Raw genomic sequence first — 17800 nt, forward strand, 5'->3', positions numbered from 1 at the left:
GATGGGCCCTGGGGACCACACCTGAGTTTACACTAATGAGGTGATTAGCCAACCAACGTGGGTTTGTGGGCCCCTAAACAGTTTCAGGACAGTGGCTGGCGGTAGAGTAAGACCAACCCCGTGGTCAGAGGGTTAGAGCTTGGAGCCCTGACATCAGCCTGACCTCCCAATCTCCCTGGAGGAAAGGGGCCCTGGGGACTGGGCCCAGTCATACTCTCAGTGATCCTATCAGTCACACCTGCAGAATGAAAGCCCAATAGAAACTCTGGTCCCAGAGGCTTGGGTCAACTTTCTGGCCGCGGTGTAAACACGGATGTGCTAGGAGGTGACATGTCCTGAGGACGTGAAAGCTTCATGCTTGGGACCCTCCCAGACTTCATCCCAGGTGTCTCTTCATCTGGCTGGTCCTGATTTGTACTCTGCACAAACTTAACAGTAAAACTGTAATTGTAACGATAGTGCTTTTTTGAGTTCTGTTAAGTCGGCCTTGCAAATTATCAAACTCTATGGGTTTGTGGGAAACCCCGAATCTACAGCCAGTTGGTAAGAAGTATGGGTTGACTGGTACCCCCTCCCAATCTGCAGCTGGTGTCTGAAGTGTAGTCTCGAAGGCGCTGTGCCCTTCCCCTGTGAACTCTGACCTCACTCTGGGTAGGTCTGTTGTTTTATCTTTCCCAATATCCAGAGCTCTTCGCATTTTAGATTTTGGCTGTTCAGACCCTGCCATTAGTGGGCCTCCTGCCACAGCCTATTTGCATTCTCCCGCAGAGAGTTTACTTTGAGTCCCTCTAATTCAGCGAGCCTGGTCAGGGAGGCTTAAATTGCTGGTGGAAACCACCGGAAGGTGGGCTTGCCCAGGGTGGCTGGCAAAGTGTCCCAAATAACAGAGGAAGGAAGAGGGAAGAAAGTGACATGCAAAAGCTTCTCTCCCTTTCACAAATGTTCTTGTGCGGACAGGAATTACTATATATATATATATATATATATATATAGTTTTTACTTGTTCAGTGTTCAACGTGTTGGGCTTGCCCAGTTCGATTCTGCGTGGGAGAGAGTGCTGGAGGATCACAGGGGGCTGACAGGAGCTCTTCTCTGGAAACCAGGACATGAGTGACAGCTCTGGGTCTGTGGCCACCTCCATCGAGCTCAGCCACGCACGGCCTCCCGGGTGCCAACAGACAACGTCTCCCAGCTGACCCTTCCCTCCTCTCTTCCCCGGACCTTATGCTGAAAGTGGAGCCGTGAGAATTACCCGTCTGCTCATTTGGTCATAGGGGGCTTACAGGAAACGAGTGAGGGCTGTTTGCTAGGAAGAGAGATGTGAACGATCAGCCAATCAATAATCATTTATTAAGTGCAGACTGTAAACATAATGTTTTGCAGTGTTTTCAAAGGTAAAAGTTTTACCTTTACAATTGGTGCCATATTTCTGAGTACTATTATTTGCTTAATATTTCTCTAAATTAAGTTTTTTTTTTTTTAAAGATTTTATTTATTTATTTGAGAGAGAGAGAATGAGAGACAGAGAGCATGAGAAGGAGGAGGGTCAGAGGGAGAAGCAGACTCCCCGCCGAGCAGGGAGCCCGATGTGGGACTCGATCCAGGGACTCCAGGATCATGACCTGAGCCGAAGGCAGTCACTTAACCAACTGAGCCACCCAGGCGCCCTAAATTAAAATTTTTTTAGAGAGACAGAGCATGTGTGCACGTGCAAGTGAGTGGGAGGGAGGGACAGAAGGAGAGGGAGAGACAGAATCCCAAGCAGACTCCCTGATGAGCAGAGCCCGAGGTGGGGCACGATCTCAGGACCCCGAGATCAAGAAATCAAGAGCTGAAATCAGGAGTCAGATGCTTAACTGACTGAGCCACCCAAGAGCCCCTCTAAATTAGTATTTTTAATCAAAAGCAAATGTATTATAAAATAAAACTTTGTATCAATGTAAATAGCAACTAGATAACCACTTGCCATGAATAGAAGGTACCCGTAAATCTAAACATATAACATTATATAACATTTAAAAATATGCATCTGAGGTGTTGACATTGCTCATTTATCAAATAAGGAGTCTGAGCGGCTTGTTCTCCATCTGGTCTCCTTTGGCGGTACTATTCAGCGGTTGTGTGTTTTTGAGATCCAGATGCTATGTTACGTTTGGCTCCAATTTCAGAATGCTTCAAGAACAGTCCCTGCGTCTGTGGACCCGAGAAACAGCCCCCGCACACCTCGCACGCGTTCGTAAGCCACGCACGAGGAACGGGAAGCGCTGGGTGTAAGGCCCTGGCTGCTTGAGGCTACGGTGAGTACAAGGCGGGTGCACGGGATTCCGCGAAGACATCTGCAAAACACCGGATCGGAGCAGAGTCCAAGCGGGCCCAAGTGGGACACGGGGCAGGTGGGGGCACCTGCAGCTTTTTTTTTTTTTTTTAAGATTTTATTTATTTATTTGAGACAGAGAGAATGAGAGAGAGCACATGAGAGGGGGGAGGAACAGGGGGAGAAGCAGACTCCCTGCTGAGCAGGGAGCCCGATGCGGGACTCGATCCCGGGACTCCAGGATCATGACCTGAGCCGAAGGCAGTCGCTTAACCGACTGAGCCACCCAGGCGCCCGGGACCTGCAGCTTTAAAGGTAAGTGACAGACACTGCTGAGAGCCAGGCAGAAGCACCTGCACTCGAAAGAAGTGGACACAGGAAGGCTCTGCAAAGGGCCAAGGCTTGGGGGGCTGAAGAAGATGAACGGGGAAGAGCACCTGCTGGGGGAACATCTCCTAGGTTCTGACCTAGAAGGGTGGGGAACAGTGAGGCCACATCAGGGGAATAAACCGAGCAGAACTTGCAGTTAAAGAAAGGAATGCAAAGGGCTGAGTCAGAGGTAGCAGCCACCAGCTGATCCCAAGGCCTGAGCCCCATGGGGTGACGCTGCAACCACAGGAGCTGAGTTTCGATGTGGTGAGAAGGAATTCCAGGGCAAACCTCAGCAGGCTTCTGGGGACAGGACCTAGACCTGCGCCAGGACAACAGCAGAGGTGTGGCGAGGGTCGGGAGGGCGAAGAGGAGCCTTGGGAACGCAGCCCTCCCAGGACTTGGGCTCTGGCACACATGCCCAGGGAAATCAGGAACAGGGACTCACAGCAGGGCGGGTCTACACCAACCGCCCAGGAAAGGGGCAGGTGCAAAACTCAGGGGTCAGGACTGTCCAATGCAGAGCAAGACCAAGGGACAAGGCACCGAGCAAAGACCACAGAACTTGGCCGTGGCCAAGTCCACGACACGGTGTACAGAGTTCTTCTGCAAGAAAGGGACTTCTTTTTCACTAGAACATCATTAAAGGCTAGACTGTCTTCAAAGTACTAACTCGGGTTATACATTAAATGCCTATTTTATACAGATAGATAAATTTTATGTATTTATTTGAGAAAGAGAGAGAAAGAGGGTGAGAGAGAGAGAGAGAAAGAGCACGAGTGGGAGGCAGAGGCAGAGGGAGAAGCAGGCTCCCCGCTGAGCAGGGAGCCTGATGCGGGACTTGATCCCAAGACCCTGAGATCATGACCTGAGCCGAAGGCAGACGCTTAACGACTGAGCCACCCGGGCGCCCCAAAATGCCTATTGTATTTTTAAGAAAGTGGGGTGGAGTGGGAGGCTTTCCTTCTTACATAGTTTAGGTAAGACAAAACTGTATTGAACTCTACTAACCTGAAGGGAAAAAAAAATTTTTTTTCTCAAGTTTTGTGATTTATTTTCCCTCAAAAATCAAAATCCTGCCAAAATACACACATACACAAATATGAGTACCAGTGATCCCTTGGCTAGAGCTCATTTTTGTGCCAGGCATTACTCCAAGCACTTTGCATGTTTCCTTTAGAGGATAAACTCTTTCCATACAGGACCGTGTGTGTTCATGTGAGCGTTTATAACAACCCACGGAGACAGATACTCTTATTACCACTCTGCAGAGGAAGAATCTCAGGCACAGAGAGGTCAAATAATTTATTTGAAGTCACAGAGCTGGTAAAGGGTGGAGTCAGAAGAAAAAGCCAGCAATCCGGTCCCAGACTTGATTCTTTCAACCCCTATGGCATAGAAGGTGTTCTTCCTTCTCGCTCTGAAACGTTCTAGAGGCAAGTTTATTTTACTTATTTATTTATTTAATCTTTTTTTTTTTAAACTTCAAATCAGTTAATTACCACACAGTGTATTATTAGTTTCAGAGGTAGAGTTTAGTGATCCATCAGAGGCAAGTTTAGATCCTTCGCTATCTGCAATCCACTTTGACTTCTGAGTCACACTGTTTACATATAATTTATAACTTCGTGCCAACTCAGGGCTGTTCTTAGCAGAAGAGTTGTAATGAAATCATTCACTTTGGTGTCCAATAGCAGATAACATTTATGGAGCAATTACCATGTGCCAGGCACTCCATCCAGTAAGTTTAAATACACTACTTCGCTGAATCTTCCCCAGAACCCTGTATGATTAGGAAATATCCCCTACTTCACAAAGGAAGCTCAGAGAATTTAAGGAGCCTGGGTCCTCAGGTCACAAAGGTAGTGGTGGATCCATGATTTGACCCCAGGCAGTCTGTCTTCAGAGCATGTGCCTTTAGCCAGAGCATTGTCCTAGCTGCTGAACTACAAAACTATGAAATACGTCATTTTTCATAAAGAATTTTTTCCTTTTTAAAAATTTAAATTCAATTAATTAACATACTGTGTACCATTAGTTTCAGAGGTCGAGGTCAGTGCTTCATCAGTCTCACATAACACCCAGTGCTCATCACATCACGTGCCCTCCTTCATGCCCGTCCCCCAGTGACCCCCATCGTCCCATCCTCCCTCCCCTCCAGCAACCCTCAGTTTGTTTCCTACAGTTAAGAGTCTCTTACGGTTTGTGTCCTTCTCTGATTTCATCTTGTTTTATTTTTCTCTCCCTTCCCCTATGCTCCTCTGTTTTGTTTCTTAAATTCCACATATGAGTGAGATCATATGATAATGGTCTTCCTCTGATGGACTCATTTCGCTCAGCATCATACCCTATGTATGTTTATATGGCAAGAATATAAGTTCTTATTTTACATTCTAATTCAGAAAGAAGTTCACATCCTCATAAACTCTGAGTTATGCATTTGATCTTCTTTTTTAAAGCCTATTAAAATGAAAAAAAGAAAAAAAAAACAAAGCCAAAGGTTATATTTGTCTATTCTGTCCCGAACCCTTTAAACAAACTCAGCTCATCCAACCAAGTATCAAAGGAGCTCATGGAGAGTCATTGTAGGCCCCAACACTCATCTCTGGGATTCATCTAGAACAGTGGTTCTCCAGGTGTGTCTCTCAAATCAGACTCATTAACATCATCTGGTAACTTATCAGAAATGCAGATTACTGGGCCCCACCCCAGACGTACTGAAGCAGAAAAGTTGGGGGTGGAGACCAGCACTGTTTGTTTTAATAGACCCTCCAGATAATTCTACTAATGCCTAGATTGAGAACCACCCACCTGGCTGACCACCTCCCACGTTCCATCCTCTTGCTTGCTATTCCTGACTTACTGGTTGCTTCACCTCCTTGCTGTGACCCTACACCTCAAGTTCAATTTTTCATCTTGCCTCTCCAGCTGATGACCTGTCTCGGGCTCACTTTCCTGTGTGTGACCTTGGAACCTCTTCCAATTCATCCTCTCTGGTGCACAGTGACCCTACCGAGAGAGGCTACCTGTCTTACCGACTTTGACACAGAGCACCTGGGTGTCCCCCCTTCATCCAGCTTCCTCCGTGTCATGGAACAGAGACAGTCCTGGTCCCAACAGATACACAAGATAATCCATCGTCCCATAACATAATGTTTAAGAGGGAATGGAATCACGAATTATAGCAATACTCTTACTTCTTCTCAGATCATATTACCTATGACAGTATAAAATGCAAAGCCCAGACGTTGAGTGGTTAAATAGGATTAAAATACTTGATCCACAGGAACAAACAATGGTACAATACAGACTGCACCACCTCACACAAATGCAGCGGGACAGGACAGGCATACACATTTGCCCCACTGTCCCCATAAGACATCCAGGAGCCAGCAGCATGACTGATGGTCACAAAAGCAAAGAATGGTCACCGGAGGCAGAAAATTCCTAACGTGCAAGGGGATATATTACAAAATTTCATTTGCAAAATGGCTCTGCCATAATTATACATATATAATTATAGAAACAATGTTTGCCCAGACTATACCTGAATGATACATAACCCGAGAAGCCCCACTTCTGCTGCTAAACAACCACAATAAGACTACTTAATTTTTGTAGGGAGTAATACAGTTGATAAGAATCCAATTTTGTAAGTCCATCATCAATATAAGTTTATGTAACAAAAAAGGAGGTAGTAAATATCATTGCTGTCATTCTGTTTTCTTCTTTTAAATTAAATTTTGTTTTGTTACTTTAACAGGGAATGAAACCAACCCAGAGAAGTTAAAGTGATTTGTTGCAAGTCAGAGGAATGGAAGCTGGTGTGGGTAAGAGCCTTCAATTCAGCTTTGCCATGTTCTGGTCCCGGGGGCTTTCCCCCACAACACACAATAGCATTAGACCCACCATGTCATCCTTCTGGCTTCTGTTTCTTAAACTGATACTTGAGGGGGCCGCCATCATGTGGCACTCAAGATTCTGTTCAGGTCCAAGGGACATGACACCTCCCCAATTTTCTTGTAAGGGATGGGGCTGCCAGTGGGTTGACCATGACGAAGTGGTCAAGGGTGAGGCAAAGATAGGACAATGGAATCCGAAATCCCAAATCTCCGACGGGATAGACACTTTTCCATCTAACAGTGATTTTATACATACTTGTATTCTGTCGTCTAAAATAACAGTGTAAATGGATAACTGCAACAAGTCGTTCAAACACAAATTTAGGAAACTCTTTACTTCCTATAAACCAGAAAAGTATCCTGGGCACACAGCTAGCTACTTCGCACATAGATTTGCACTGAACACATTATGGAATAATGTAAATAAATCTTTTAATGTGAGAACAATGTATTCTATGTTTAGTGCTTTTTAAAAAAAGCTAAAGTGAGGCTGGTTAGGTAGGAGATAAAAACTGAAGATATTCAAAGGTGCTTCATTATTTCTTTAAAAGTCTCATAGGAAAGTAAAAAGAAAAAGTCATATGCAGAATATTATATTCCTTGAGGAAAAGGACTATGCCTTGTAACTCCAGCACCTTGCTGGTCTGGGCAAATAGAGACCCCGAAAATATATCTGTTAAATATACTGAATGGATGGTTACTGCAAATAATGCATATTCAGAGTTCTTCTTAAAACTTGAAAGTATCTTGAAGTAAGACAACAAAAAAAGGCAGCTTTATCAGAAATAAAGTTGAAACATGCCCAAATATTTTATTTCTTTTTTTTTAAATATTCATCATTTTTTTTTTGAGCGAGAGAGAAATGGGGGTGGGGGAGAACAGAAGCAGAGGGAAAGAGAAAATCTTAAGCAGACTCCCTGCTGAGCGTGGAGCCTGACACGGGGCTCGATCTCACGACCCTGAGATCAAGACCTGAGCCAAAGTCAGACACTCAACCGACTGAGCCACCCAGGTGTCCCGGCAAGTATTTTCTTTCTTTTTTTTTTCGATTTTGATGTAGCCAGTGGGCCTGACATCATGTGTGTGGGGGGGTACATTTGGCAACAACATTAAAGGATTATTTTGGGGAGAATTCCACTGAAATGGTCCCTCCTCCTATTCTGTACTATTTCCATCAAAATCTGTTACCACCAGGTTCACGACAGCCACACTGGGAAAACCGGCGACCAAGAAAGAAAAGAAGAACGCTGGAATAAAAGCAGGGAGTTTGCTGTTGTGAGTGGGGGCCATGCTCAGATCTATCGAGCACCATACGGAGTCAGGTGACTGGGCCCCCCAGATTGCAAGCCTCCAATTTGGAAGAGAAAAGCTCAACAAGACTAATCAGGGGTCAGGTCTGTGCCTTGCTTAATGCGTTATTCTTAGTATTACTACAAAGCTAAGTCAAATTATCTTTGCATCCTCCCTCCATGGCTAACAACACAGTGTAGAAAACCTTCCTAGGATGCAAAATAGCACCTTCATTAGTAAGACGCAGTGCAGTGCATTATTGAAGATGCAAACAAAAAGTGGGGGAGAGGTGGAGAATATAAGAGAGGGTAGGGCAGGGAGTCTCTAATTTTAAAATGAATAGGTCAGTTTGTAGAACAGATCCTAAAACACACAATTGGGATGCAATTGAATTTAATTAGGAGATAATTTATGGGAAATTATCTAACTTAAAAAGCACAGGGTTGGAGTCTCACCATGTGAACTACTAAAGGTGAAAATAAGACCTCGTTAAAAATGTTCATTAAAAAATCAGTGTGAGAACATTTTCAACATTTTTTCCCCCTCTGTGTTTCCCAAGGCACCGAGGCTTGCAATCAATGAACTAAATTCTTCCCGGGACAGCTGGTGGGGCCATCTTCATTAAAGAAATTTTGGATAACACCTGGCATGTGTTCCTAGTGAAAACTAGTCTTCCCAAATCCCGTCAGCTCTCAAACAAGTTGCCTGTGCTCATTCTGCTTGTAAGCAACTCAAGAGCAAAGCTGATTAAACATCAGACATTTATTTAGAATTCTCCAGCAGAGATTTTTTTTCTAAGAACCCCAGTTGTAATACAAAAACCTTTCTATTTATGAATTCAGGGAGGAGGGAATTGGTTGTCTGCCAGTTATGTATTATTATTATTTTTAAATCACAGTTCCTTTTGGCACAAACCAAAGCGTTAATGTTTTATAAACAAACTTCCTCAGAGTAACCATTTGGAGAGTGTTTTTGGAGAGTAATCACTTGATAATTCCCTGAGCTCAAAATTATTCTTCTTTAAGAATTTGAGTCTATCAAAATAGAAGAATAAAAAATACTATAATTTCTTTTTGAACATCTGCCAGAAATAGTCACCAGGCATGTAGTGATGCCCAAAGTACTGAACTGATAGTTACTAGTCCTCACCTCACCAGATCTCTTGACGTACAAGGTTTTGTTGTGTTATTGCAGAACACTGAGCAATTACAGGAGCCCCTCCCATCCATGGGACGTACACCCCAAGACCCCTGTGGACGCCTGAAACCACGGAGAGTACTGAATGCTATGTACACTATGTTTTCTCGATACATGCATACCCCTGATAAAGCTTAATTTATAAATCGGACACAATGAGGGATCAACAACAATAACTAACAGTAACCTACAACAATTATTACGTATACTGTGATGAAAGTTCTGTCATTGTGGGCTCTTTCTCAAAATCTCTTACTGTACTCATACTTTTGGTGATGATGTGAGGTGATGAAATGGACTAAGGTGAATGATGTCGGCACTCTGGCGTGACATGAGGCTACTCCTGAACTTCCAACTATACATCAGAAGGAGGATCATCCACTTCCTGACCGCAGATGACCCAGGGTAACTGAATTTGGGGAAAGTAAAATCGCAAATATGGGGTGGAGGACCACTGTATACTCCTTCCTTGAAAATAGCTTCTATTTTATAGGTATGCTACAAAAAATGATTGCAAAATTCTATTAAAATGAAAATTATTTGGGTCTATATTTAGAAAATTAAATGAGTGAAAATAAAGATTGCCCAAAAATATCTACACTGCATTTTATCTCATTAGGGTAAGTCATATTCATTAACTCTCTAATAATTCTCTTTTCTTCTAGTATAGTCTTTTTGTGTTGTAATGTTGTTTACAAGTTAAAGACATGAAAAAAATGAATCAATAACATTCAGAACTGTGGCAGACGGGAAGGGAAATGCTGAGTGGCATGACAGGAAGTATTACAGGATCAAAGAGAGAGACCTTTTCAATTATACTAACTTAGTACCTAGAAAACAAGACAATCATAATGACAAAAAGATCTGCTTTAATCACTGGGAACACAACTCAGAGATATAGAAAGATAAAAGGCAAAATAGAAGGAAAAGTCATGCCCAGGAAAAACTAGATCTCACCTTCTTCCTAGCAAACACTGATTATATGAAAACTAATATTCTTACAAACAGCGTCAAGGAAGACGAAAGTATGAACTTTGAGTCTTCACAGACAGTGAGAATTTTCTGAAGTTACTTTACAGGGTAAATTTCAGGAAGAAGTCACCGGTCCAACAAAAGTGCCATGGAATTTGAATGGTGTGGAACAAAGAAGATGATTTTGAAATATCCTCATGATTAAAAACTTGAGTCGTGTGATAAGACAAAGCATTTTCCCAATTGCATTTGACTAAAGAGTCATCAAATCCAAGAGAAAACTGGCTATTCATATATGGCTTCTAATTTGTGATTTGTATATACCTCTCTATTTCCTATGTATATTAATTATCTCTCATGTAATAGACATGACCACATCATGTATATCTATAATTATACTTTTTATAGATTGAGTCATTTTTTAATACTGAATGTCATTGAAGTCCCCTCTTTTTTCACATACTAATATTTCAAAATAGGGAAGATTGTATGATTACTGTTAAAGGTAACTGTCTAGCTGTTAGGAAATGGAGAAAGGGCAGAGTTTTGTCTGTCTAAATTTAGTCATGCTCTTAAGAGATAATTATTCATCTGATTTCAAACTCAGCAGGGAGTTGGTGAGTTGCCAGAAAAATACATTTAAGTAAGGGACCTTGACCTTTTTTAGAACTTGTCTTGTTAGAGATGGCAAACGGGTTTTATTTGCCCAGCGGGTAAACTTGAATGGTGTTGACCTCCTGCAATACTAACTTAGGATTCTGAGCCTGTATCTATTTTAAGTGGGGAAAATGGAAATGAGCAACAATGTCTGTCATGGGCCCAGAAACAACCCTTGTTTGCATCACTCACATTACCACTGACTCAGACTCTAGGTCTCCTCGTTACTCCATATTTAAGTTTCTTCTTACCTGTTCAACGAGATGACAAATTGCTAGGTAATGGTATTAATCACAGTGGGTACTCAACCAATACTTGCTCAATGAATATTTGCTTGGGAGTTACACAGAAATTGGGTGGTTTTCCTGTCTAGGTCAAAGAAATCTCTGGGCAAATTAAATTTGTGTAGCACCTTATTTATATGTTCTTCAGAATATCTGTAAATGTTAGATTAAAATAATTTTCACAAAAAGCTAATATTTACTAAATATGTCTCAAGGAAAACAGTAAGTGCTTAATGTTTACTGGTCTGTTTAGAATCAAAGGGAACCTTATGCATTGGTCCTCATTATTACCACAAATTCAGAAAATCCCTTCAATGCATGACAGACAAATTTTCTTCTACATTTATTGACTTATTTTGTTGCATCAACTACTTCTAAATAGTAGACATCAGATTTCTGTAACCAGTTAAGCAGATGGAGGGGGAGAACTGGACAGATGAGCTAGTATTCTGGATTTTATTCTGCTCCTCACCTCCATGCTTTATACACCCAGTCAATCCAGTGCCGTTCACCACACACAGGCAAGCTCACCTATGGTCCTCAGCATGAGGCACAGTCCCCAGGATTTAGGGATATTAATTGAGTGTCTGTTACAAGAGTAAATAAATGAACAAATACGGGAATTATATGAGTTGATAGATGAGAGAAGAGACTGTCTTTCATCTCAAGTAAGATTACCTGTTTACTCTCTGTAACCATTTTAAAGCAAAAATTTAATAGCAAATGACAGTATCTTTGAGAGGAAAAACTAAGTGAAATGAGACATGGTCGTATATTTGGAGTCTGTCTATCTATCTATCTATCATCTATCTATCTATCTATCTATCTATCTATCTATCTATCTATCTATCTATCTATGATAGAGTCAGACTGTCAAACTAGAAACTTGTAAATACCTTAACACATAGTGTCCTTTAGTGATTACTAAGACACTTGCAATATACCCTTGGCATATGAAACGTCACTGTAAGCTAAGCTCACTCTCTTGTTGGACCATTCCTACGGTCATCTAGAATCACTTTTTCAGATGACATAGAGCAAAGGGTCTGGCCTTTTATAAAGGACAATTCATACCAGCATTTAATGAGTATTGAGAATGATAATGGTGTGTACATATATTGTTAAAAGGAATCTATCTGTGAACTCATATAGGCATGAGTCACACTGGAAGATTGGAAGACAACTTGGTAAAATGACTAGTGATATACCAGCATCTGTCTGGCTTCCCTGGGAGCGCATATATTTATAATATAGTCTCTTACACGACTAGCAGAAAACAATCTGAAGCTATTTTCTGGGATAAGACCCAAAGTGGTCCATCACTCCTTAAGCATTTACTCTGATCTCAGGGAGCGCCTGCTCGGAATCAGGAGTTACTTTCAGACTGTGCGCCAGGTTTATGTTTTCACCCTAAGTCGGACGCTGCGTGGTAGAAAGCGAAAGCTCCAGGTTCTTCTGTTAAGATTGTTTTTGCAAAGGGGAGGAAAAGATAGAACTTGCCATTCCCATCAGCTTAAGGCTTCAAGAATATTGCCATGGATCTGTTGCTCTGAACTCTTATAATGATATTTTTTATTTCATTCATAAACCATGAGTAATTGCTTTCAGACTTTACTAGATTTTCTTCTGAAACATAATAAAATTCTAACTTTTAAACTGAGCTACAGTGACTAATCCTCTGTGAGATTTCTACAGAGACCATATGCCATGAGAAGCCGGCGACTGAAAAACTCCTGTTTGTTTCTTAGATTGACAGGCTACTGTCTGAAAAAGAAATGCAGATTTTGTTTACTCTCAAGGGGTCTCAGGTGTGAATGAAGCTACACTTTTTTAAAGTTAATCTTAGAAAAAGAGCAGTTTCAGAGGCAAGAACTACTACAGGTCATCTCTTATGATACTTCAAATAAAAAAGACAAGACAACATTGCCTTTGCATCTGGAATATTGTTGTAAAAAGCATTTTAAAGCACCTGTGCACAAAGAAAAATGACGTATTTAACATTTTCCTTAAATAAAACAGTCCATTCAAAAGCATAGTTTTCTAACTAGTATATGTCTCTACATTAGACCTAGAGATATATACAGAACAAAATAGGGTTTTGGGACGTGAGACACCTGAATAAATTGAAAAGTACCAGTGTATTGGGGCACCTGGGTGGCTCAGTAGGTTAAGACTCTTGATTTCAGCTTAGGTCATGATCTCAGGGTCGTGAGATCACTCAGCAGGGAGTCTGCTTAAGGTTCTCTCTCTCCCTCTCCTTCTGCCCCTCCCCTCCCCGCTCACACACACAGGCAAATACTCTCTCTAAAATAAATAAAGTCTTTAAAAAAAGTACCAGTGTATCAATATGCATTAGCTTCTTCAGAATGTCATGTTTCACCAACTTATGATATCATGTACGTTTTGCATGGTCGTTCAATTTAGTTATTCACAGAATTTCTGTTTCTATTTTCACTTTTGGTTAAACAGAGGGACCCAAAGACGATGCTCTCATGCACTTAACTCACATGGAAACTACTCTGAATACCAGCTGGTTTTTACTATTCATTCCATGCATGTCCTACAGAGTCCAAAAATCTCTGTAGAAATACATTCTCTCTCAATTTATCAATTTTTGAAGAGTAGAGAGAGAGCTCTCAAGCAATATCTGCTGATAGAATCCTTCTGAAATTCTGCCCACGGGGAGAGGTCCTTTGCTTTATTTGCACAGAGCCACACGTTGTGATCAAGTCATGGATCCCAGAAGCGAATTTAGGTTGCAAGTAGCAGATGAATGAACAAAAAAATGGCTGGACAATAAAGAAAAGGTGTCATCTCGGACTGGAAGTCTGGAATAGAACATTTTTTAGGGTGGGTCCACTCAAGATGTTGAGATGTCATCACGGGCTCCCACCTCTCTATGCTGCTAGCTGGGCATGTGGGCTATTGTCAAAATCTGACAGAGGGTTACAAAAGCTCCAGCTAGTTCCTCCTCACAGGGTCGGATGCAGAGGCCAAGAAACGGCTTTCTTCTACATGAATCTCGTTTTAAGAAAGCAGAAACCTTTCTGGAACCCTCACGCCCTCCGGTAGGCAGGCTTTCCCTCAGACGCACACAACACACTTCCCCGGGCCGGGGGAGGCTGAGCCTGTCCTGAAACCCATGTCCCCCCACCAGGGTTCTGTGAGGAAGAAAAAGAGGTCCAGGGCAGCAAGAGGAGTGGCCATCAATGCTAGTGAGTTCACAACAAGTGTGTTTGTGTTTTTACCAAGGTCTTTAAAAGGCTGCTTGAAATATATATCCAGCCAAAGTCTCCTGAGTGCACGCTCCTTCAACATGGACAGGGCCCCATAACCACTGTAGGAATGAAAAAATGGATATAACATGGTTCTTACTCTGAAAAGGGTGTGTATAAGCTGTCTGGGGTGAAGGGGGGTTGGCAGGAAAATCTTTCCTTCTGCAGTTGGCATGCAGTGGCACTTAAGAAATATCGGTCATATTAGAATTTGGTGAAGGAAAGTTCTCTTTTTCAGCCCCCAGATGTCCCTATGTCCTTAGAACTACCTGTTAACATCTCTTTGGGAGTTTTCCTGTCAAGCATCCAACACACAGAGATAAATGCCAGAGACTCAGATAGGAAGATGTGACCTCTACTTGCAGATTTACATGGATTTAATAAGCAATAAAATGTGGAAGTCTTGATATTTTCTCTCGCCTGTGGGGTTCTCTGTGGGTCCTGACGTGTGTCTCATAAACACTGACTCAGGAGACACTGCCTACATCTTTATCGTCGTATATAGACCAGGATGCTAATTTCTGTGAGGAAGAGCGGACGCCTTCTATGGCGATACCGATGAGAGCCTCCCAGAAGGAAGTGCACCATATTCATTATAAGTGTTATTGATAGGATCCTTGGTGTTTGCCAAACAGGCCCTTTTGTAAAGGTGTGTCACTGACATTTAAACCTCTAGAAAAACTTGAAAACTAGTACAGTGACGACTCCTGTTCTCCCTGGTGAATAACTGTTGTACAGAAGGATTTTTTAATTAAAAAATAATCAAGAGTACCTTATGATGATATATGATAAGTGGGGTTGGGGGTGGAAAATAACATTTCTTGGGTCAGATTTTGTGACAGAAAACTTAACATGTGCTTTTTTATTGACTTTGCCTGAAACACTCACTCTCTTCCTGTCCTCCATTTTCCAGACCAGAAGCTTCTGGAAAATAAAGACTGGGTCTCATTCACTGTTGTTTCAGAACCCAGTGGGAGATAATAAAAGGCTTTCAATATATATTGAACAAAGGAATGAAATTTAGAATATTCTCAACACAAGAAAAATCTAAGGAGGCAGTACAGGCGAGGTTAAGCAATTAGTCCATTTGTTGACTGAGTTGGTTCATTTGTAGTTTTCTTTTCTTTCCTCCTCTTTTCTTCTCTTTTCAAGTAGGTTCCACACCTAGCATGGAGCTCAATGCGGGGCTTGAACTCATGACCCTGGATCAAGACTGGAACTCAGACCAAGAGTTGGACGCTTAACCGACTAAGCCACCCAAGTGCTCCTCATGTGCAGGTTTGAAGACAGGATTCACAAACCCTGCAGGCAAACCCCCAACACGTGCTCCTTCTGGGCTGTGGGGGGGTCCTGCCCAGCTCCCATGACACCCCGTTCTCTGTGAATGGCAATCCAGGGGGTGCCCAGGTGGCTCCCATTCCTCAGGGATGACATACAGACAGCAATGTCTGTACCAGATCACACGTCCCTCCCATCCCCCCCCCCCGGCCCTCACACATCTGTCTGCTCTGCCTCCCTTTTCTGCCCCATGAATGAATTTGTCCTTGGGTCTCCAATGGGTAGCACCAGATGAGGCCCAGAAATACATAAGAAATAAACGATTCAGTGATAATGAAGAAAAACTCTTCCTTGTCATCAACCAAATTTTACCACATTATGACTTGTACCCATTTAACCATAAACCATGAACATTTATTTAGCATTTATTATTTTGTACAAAGTACAATGATAGATGCTATGGGGCATAAATACAAAAAAACAAAACAAAACATAAATCCTAACAAAGCAAGGTACAGAGATGGAAAATCAAACCCATTTAATCCTGAACGCCAGTTCCAAACACGTATGCGACTTTCCTCAGAGCAGCACGCTGGGACCGTTTCTAAGGCTGCACAGGTGGTCTGGGGAAAGAGCTCCAGGTGTAATTATTATCAGTCCTGAGCACGGAGCAGGGATAGACGGCGATACCCCCATGTTCTATCTGCCACCCCTACTGTGAAAGGGCTAAGATGCACGAGTTTTTTAAAAAAAATGCATTTGAATGGAGTGTTTGGTATCACTTGCTAACTCTGTGTCTTTGCAAAAAATCAGGTAATGTAGGAGGCATTTTCTTCACCTGCAAAATAGTGATAACACTGACTTTCCTGTGGGACCGTGAGAAGGGCCCCCACCTCAGAAAAAGTAGAAATACTTTACAAAATCTAAAGCAGACATAGAGGAATGTCACTTGATTAGGCAGACATGCAGAAAAATAACAGAGAGGAGTAAATGAAAAATGAATTCTCACAGCAAACATTTTAGGAGTTCAGAGAATGTGGGGCAGCAGTTTCTTAGCCCGATTTATTGCTTCAGAGAGAAGTAACATATGTAATAAAATGTAGAGATGTAGACATACATTAATATATTTGGCTTTCCTTGACTATTTCTAGAAATGTTAGGCCCCAGAGCTATTTCATTAAGTTTTTTCTAATAAGTTTGACATGACTGTGACTGTCGACATAAAACACTGAAGATATAAACTGCGTTACGTGTGACCTGATTTTATCCATTCAATGTGCCAAAGACATTATGGATAATTTATTGATGGCTCCTAAGTGAAAATAAAAAATGGAAAAAATGTTCCAATCTAACAAAAATGAGATAATATGAATGCAAAAGCAGGTAAGTATTAATAACCGAAATAATTATTCTATTCTATCACAGCTGTAATTTGATAGGTACCTTGTACGCATCAGGCAACACAATGAATTGTTTCTCAAGTGTGCTGAAAAGGCAGTGGAAAACATATTTTTCTATTTAAATCTAAGGAAATGACTATATTTTAAGAGTACGGGGCAGGATATGGTCATATTTTGTATTCCATTTCTCCTGGGCCTTTACATAAGTGCCAAGTTTCCTATCTATCCTAATATTACATTATTCCCTGCATGAACCTGTCCCACTAATGGAACAGTTTCAAATAGGACCGTGAACGCCAATATAAAGATACTGAATTCATAATGTTTTAACTTCAGTTCTGAGGATTTATGTATCATCTAGAATTAGTGAAAGGATTGAAGTATTGGATTAAGGGATCCATCTAGAATTAGTGAAAGGATTGAAATATTGGATTAAGGGATCCATTCCTTAATATTGGATTAAGGATTGAAATATTGGATTAAGTAGGGTAAAACTACTTAAAGTGCCTGTTGGCTACATCATGAGGAGTAGGGGCCAGGCTGAAAATCAAAATATAGCTTCCTTCACCAAAAATTTCTTGCTATAATAAACAATTTTAGTAAACTAACAGTGCACTTAGGGTCATAGTTAATCTACATTTGGTGCAAATGTCTTATCTTACTGTGGACTGATAAAGGATTTCTGGGACTGACAGCAGGTCCATGGATTACATGTGAGTGGCAGTGGTCTAGGAAAAACTAGAAATGGATTGATTCTCCTCAGTCCGACCTACTGAATCATGAGACTTACTAATGCTACAGAAGTATTCTACAGACTCTTTGCACAGCATTGCTTTGAGAGGGGAAAGGGCACTGGGATCAT

The 17800-nt window shown here is 41.7% G+C and overlaps 1 protein-coding gene across 4 annotated transcripts in view; it reads right to left on the reverse strand.

Annotated features, from left to right (window-relative positions):
- PDGFD (platelet derived growth factor D) overlaps positions 1-17800 on the reverse strand; it is a 221751-nt gene that overhangs the window by 75902 nt on the left and 128049 nt on the right. The gene's annotated exons all lie outside the window — the stretch shown is intronic.

Source organism: Mirounga leonina, unplaced genomic scaffold (genome assembly GCF_011800145.1).
Source record: "Mirounga leonina isolate KUSES-001 unplaced genomic scaffold, KU_Mleo_1.0 Mir_153, whole genome shotgun sequence".
Taxonomy (NCBI): domain Eukaryota; kingdom Metazoa; phylum Chordata; class Mammalia; order Carnivora; family Phocidae; genus Mirounga; species Mirounga leonina.